Here is a 6,000-nt window from a genome sequence, read left to right as displayed (position 1 = left end):
ATGCCTTGGAATTCCCCCGGAAGAGCTGGAGGAAGTGGCTAGGGAGAAGGAAGTCTGGGCATCCCTGCTTAGACTGCTGCCCCCGCGACCCGGCTATGGATAAGCGGGAGACAATGAATGAATGAATGAATGAATGATAATTAAAATGTTACATGTTAATTCCCTAACACATCTACTTACACACATCTTCTTCTTTTGGCTTTTCCCTTCAGGGGTCGCCACAGCGAATCATCTCTCTCCACCTATCCCTATCTTCTGCATCCTCAACACTTACACCCACTAGCTTCATATCCTCATTTATTACATCCATATACCCCCTCTTTGGCCTTCCTCTCTTCCTCCTGCCTGGCAGCTCCATGTCCAACATTCTCCTACCAATATAGTCACTCTCCCTCCTCTGGACATGTCCAAACCATCTTAACCTGGCCTCTCTAACTTTGTCCCCCAAACGTCCAACATGAGCTGTCCCTCTGATGTACTTGTTCCTAATCCTGTCCAACCATGTCACTCCCAAAGAGAACCTCAATATCTTCAGCTCTGCTATATCCAGCTCTGACTCCTGTGTCTGTCTCAGTGATACTGTCTCTAAACCATACAGCATGGCTGGTCTCACCACTGTCCTGTACACCTTCCCCTTGATTCTCGCTGAAATTTTTCTATCACACAGAACTCCCGACACCTTTCTCCACCCATTCCAACCTGCCTGCACTCGCTTCTTTACCTCTTTCCCACACTCTCCATTACTCTGGACTGTTGACCCCAAGTACTTAAACTCCTGTACCTTCTTCACCTTCGTCTTACTACGACTGACTTTCATTCCTCTTCTCTCCAGCGCAAACCTCCACCTCTCCAGGTTTTCCTCCACCTGCTCCCTGCTCTCACTACAGATCACAATGTCATCTGCAAACATCATTGTCCAAGGAAACTCCAGTCTGACCTCCTCTGACAACTGGTCCATCACCATAGCAAACAGGATGGGGCTCAGAGCCGATCCCTGATGCAGTCCCACCTCCACTCTGAACATCTCTGTCTGACCTACAGCACACCTCACCACTGTCCTGCTCCTCTCCTACATGTCCTGCACCACTCTGACATACTTCTCTGCTACTCCTGACTTCCTCATACAGTACCACAACTCTTCTCTTGGCACCCTGTCATATGCTTCTTCCTTTCCTTTCCTCCTTCCAGATGACACACCCAGCACCTTTCTTCCTGCCTCCCTGATCACTTCTGCTGTAGTTTCCCAGTCATCTGGCAGCACTACCTGACCACCCAGAGCCTGCCTCAACTTCTGTCTAAATTCCTCACAACATTCCTCCTTTTTCAGCTTCCACCACTTGGTTTTCTTCTCTATCTTTGACCTCTGCTTACAGACCATCAAATTCATCCTACACACCACCATCCTATGCTGTCTGGCTACACTCTCTCCCACTATTACTTTACAGTCACTAATCTTTTTCAGATTGCCTTTTCTACATAGGATGTAGTCTATCTGTGTGCTCCTACCTCCACTCTTGTAAGTCACTCTATGCTCCTCCCTCTTCTGAAAATAAGTGTTAACCACAGCCATGTCCATCCTCTTAGCAAAGTCCACTACCATCTGTCCTTCAAGGTTCCTTTCCTTAACTCCAAACTTGTCCATCACCTCCTCATCACCTGTGTTCCCCTCACCAACATGTCCATTAAAATCTGCTCCTATCACCACTCTCTCACCTGTTGGAATACTCTCTATCACCTCATCTAATTCACTCCAGAATCTCTCTTTCTCCTCTAACTCACAACCTACCTGTGGGGCATAACCACTAACAACATTCAACATCACCCTTTCAATCTCCAACTTCAGACTCATCACCCTGTCTGACACTCTCATCACCTCCAGAACATTCCTCACAAACTCCTCCTTCAGGACCACACCTACCCCATTTATCTTACTATCCACACCATAATAAATCAGCTTGAATCCTGCTCCTATACTATGAGCCTTGCTACCCTTTCACCTGGTCTCCTGTACACACAGTATATCCACCTTCCTTCTCTCCATCATATCAGCCAGCTCCCTACCTTTCCCTGTCATAGTACCAACATTCAGTGTTCCTATTCTCAGTTCTACACTCTTACCTTTCCTCTTCTCTCTCTGTCTACACACTCTCCTTCCTCCTCTACTTCTTCAACCAACAGTAGCCCAATTTCCACCAGCGCCCTGTAGGTCAACCCGGGCCTCGACCGATCCGGTATGAAATTTAGAGTACTGACGATTCGCATGGTTAAATTTGGCAATGTTTTACGCCAGATGCCCATCCTGACGCAACCCTCTCTATTTATCCGGGCTTGGGACCGGCACAGAAGTCACTGAACTGTGACCCCCATGACACATATTGATCACATTTCGAATAAGAAAGAACTGTCATATTATAAGTAATAGCTTGCCTGTGTCTTGCTTGGGTCATCAAGGGTTCAGTTGAAGGGCAACTGTCACTCAAGGCTGTCACCAAGGGAACAGTAACCCTTCCACACCCATCCCCCATTGTTTTGCACTAGGTGAGGGGCAGAGAAGAGAGCAAACTTCTTTGAGCAGTTTTGTGACAAGACCAATGGATCCTCTAAGACAAAGCAAACTAGTCGAGGCTCTGGTCAAAAAGATTGCTCGTGACTTTCAGCCATTTTCTATTGTGGAGGATAAGGGCTTTAAGGAGTATTCAAATCTTCTGGACCCATCATACAGTCTACCAAGCAGAAAACACTGTCAAAAACTGTAATGCCTAGGCTGTATGACAAATTAAGAGCAAATATAACGGACAAAATCAAGTGTGCCTCTGCTGTATGTCTCATGACAGACTGCTGGACTTCTGTGACTACCACAAGTTACCTCGCCGTGACTTGTCATTTCATAGAGAATTTTTAGATAACCTCCTATCTCCTGGACTACTTTGTCCCTGACAGACACACTGCTGCTCACCTGGCAAGTGAGCTGACCAGGGATACAAATGAGTGGGGTGTGGGTGACAAAATTGTTGCTTGTGTTACAGACAATGCCAGCAACATGGTTCAGCCCTTAGAGACCACCTCCACTGGGACCACATACCTTGTTTTGCCCACATGCTGAACTTGATTGTCAGAGCTGCACTGAAGGAGGTACAAGAAATGTTAAACAAAGTCAAGACTATTGTTAAATTCTTCCACAGAAGCACAGTTGCTTCTGACAAGCTCAAGGCCACTCAGAGACAGATGGGTCAAGAACCACTGCATTTAAAACAGGATGTGGCCACAAGGTGGAATTCAACATTTTACATGTTGAAAAGATTTCTTGACATCAAGGAGCCGATCATTTCCACCCTGGCACTCACGAACACACCTCTGCCAACCTTGTCGCCTGAGCAATGGGAAATAGCCAGAGAAACAATGGATATCATTAAGCCATTTGAGGAGGTTACTAATGAAGTCAGTGCAGAAAAGTAAGTAGTTCATTATTTTTGATTAAAATGTTTATTAAAATCACATTTTAAAATCTAGGTCTTCTATTGATTTGAGTTTTCTTGTAGTCTTATTATTAATAGAGAAGCATGTGTAATATTAATTTATGACTTTGTTAATAATTAATTGTATGCAAACAATTGTTTATTTTCATTGCTATGTGACTGCCTCCAAAGTCATTTTAATGACAAGAGGACTTCAGAGAATTGTTGCACGGAATCAAAGACTGAGTTATACTTAGTTAGTTATACTTATTTTAGTTACACCGTATTGTTTGACCATGAGACTTTTTGCTCATACACATTGACGTCGTTATTGCTTATAAGATATTTCCCCACAACATCAAGTATTCTTTCATCACCATCCTTCTTCCACATAATAAGATCATAACCATTTTCAAAATCACCGTCTTTATTAAAGAATTTGTGAATAAATTTAAATGTATTTCCAAACCTTTAGTCATTAAACAGTTAGAACTACAGAAAAGCTGTTAAGAACAATGTTTCAGTATTTCTACCTGGGGAATCATGTAGAGACTGAGAAGTTTGGCAATAGAAATAGACAATTCTGAGTATCTTTCATCCAAGAATGCTTTTATGGGTAAAGTGAAGTTTGAGTAGTCAGGGAGGAGGTGGCCCATTAACAGCAAGCATGCGCTCCACACAGTCTAAAGCTTTGGTACCATATACACAAGCATCACACATCAGATATCCAAGTTTAATGCCTAAAGTTATTGATCTCTTCAATTGTGTGAAACACAACTAAAGATGCCATAAATGGTATTTGATGTTTTTTTTATATTAATCCTGTTTACAAGTGTCAATGTCATATTTACATTCACTGTATACACTGTCATTGCACAAAGTGGTAATTTCATATTTGCACTCACTGTATACACTGTTATTTGCACAAAAGTCGGTCTATATGTTGTTTGTCTGCACTGTCTTGTCTTGTCGTCCTGTTGTATGTCTAGTTTATTTCTTGCACCTTAAGTATAGTTTAGTTTTATCTCTATGTTTAGCTCTATGTTTGTCTGCGTCACTGTACTTTATCTGTGTTATGTGTAGCACCTCTGGTCTAGGAGGAACGTTGTTTCACTTCACTGTGTACTGCATCAGCTATATATGGTTGAAGTGACAATAAAGCTTCTTTGACTTTGACTTGACTTTGACTTTGATCAAAGCTAAAAATGAACAGAAAAAACAAGAAGCTTTGTTTTAAATGAGGCATAATTAAAAGCAGAAAGGCAGATGTTAAAAAATAGTAAGAACATTATATTCTCCTCTATACTCACTCTGTGCAATTATACAATCCTGGGATTGTCCGATTTTCAAGGTCTTGTACTTTTGAATGAACTGATTCCATAATTCCAATGATAATGTCACCAGGCATATATGCTCCGAAATCTATATCACTCTATTAAATCACAGCGTGCTACAGACCCTACCATCACTACCCCCAGCACAAAAAGACACAGATGAGAAACAGAGGGTGCCATGTTATAAAGAGGGTGAAAAGTGAAACACAAAACAAGCTTACAGGCAGAGAAGTACAACCGCTGTTTTCCCATAATTTGCCAGAAAACTAGTAGAACAGGTACAACAGTCAGTGGCACACAGTTAACACTTACTGTTCAGTTACTTACTGTAAAATGAGTATTAACATACTGTTGTCTCATCATCAAATAGAAACCTGTAAAATATTCTGCATCATGACAATTTTATGTGATGTAAGTAACATTATGGTTCATTATAAAATTATAATAGTTTGATTCTGAGCTCGAATTCCTGTCTATGAGGAGTTCTGCATGTTTTCTCTGAGGCACCAAATATAAAGAGTTGAATACTCCTTTCTGTCTGCCAGTTTTAAACATTTGAGACTATATGGAATCATTTAGATAGTGACTCATGTAAAAAAACATTTTTTCTTAAACATTGGTTAAAAACATTGAGCAGCAACCAAGATCTTTAAAGCAAATAGTCAGAAATGAATGAAATCAGTTTCTGCTTCAAAAAAGGCTAAGAATTAACTGAGGACAGTGTAGACCTATCTATCATTTACATAATCATTTCTGTTTTAAGATATTTTGCAAAGACTGATTCAGGACACTTGTTTGGGACCAAATTTAACACTTTCATTTAACGTTTAGATCGATATATATGAAATGCATCAATTATTACACTGATCTGAAAAACTGCTTTTTAACATGGTATACTATATAAATGAATCAAAATGGCATCAAATGTTGAAAAATGTGAAACAGAAAAAAAGCATAAACTTTCTGGAAAACATGTCAGTAGGTGGACTGACTTCTTTAGAAATAGCCTTTATTTGTCACATATACATTACAGCACAGTAAAATTCTTTCTTTGCATATCCCATCCTCGGAGGTTGGGGTTAGAGCACAGGGTCAGCCATGATACAGCACCCCTGGAGCGGAGAGGGTTAAGGGCCTTGCTCACGGGCCCAACAGTGGCAACTTGCCAGTGCTGGGGCTTGAACCCCTGATCTTACGGTCAACGACCCAGA

This window comes from Hemibagrus wyckioides, linkage group LG25, assembly GCF_019097595.1.
Source record: "Hemibagrus wyckioides isolate EC202008001 linkage group LG25, SWU_Hwy_1.0, whole genome shotgun sequence".
In the NCBI taxonomy this organism is placed as follows: Eukaryota; Metazoa; Chordata; class Actinopteri; order Siluriformes; family Bagridae; genus Hemibagrus; species Hemibagrus wyckioides.
Note: the sequence above shows the minus strand (reverse complement) of the source record.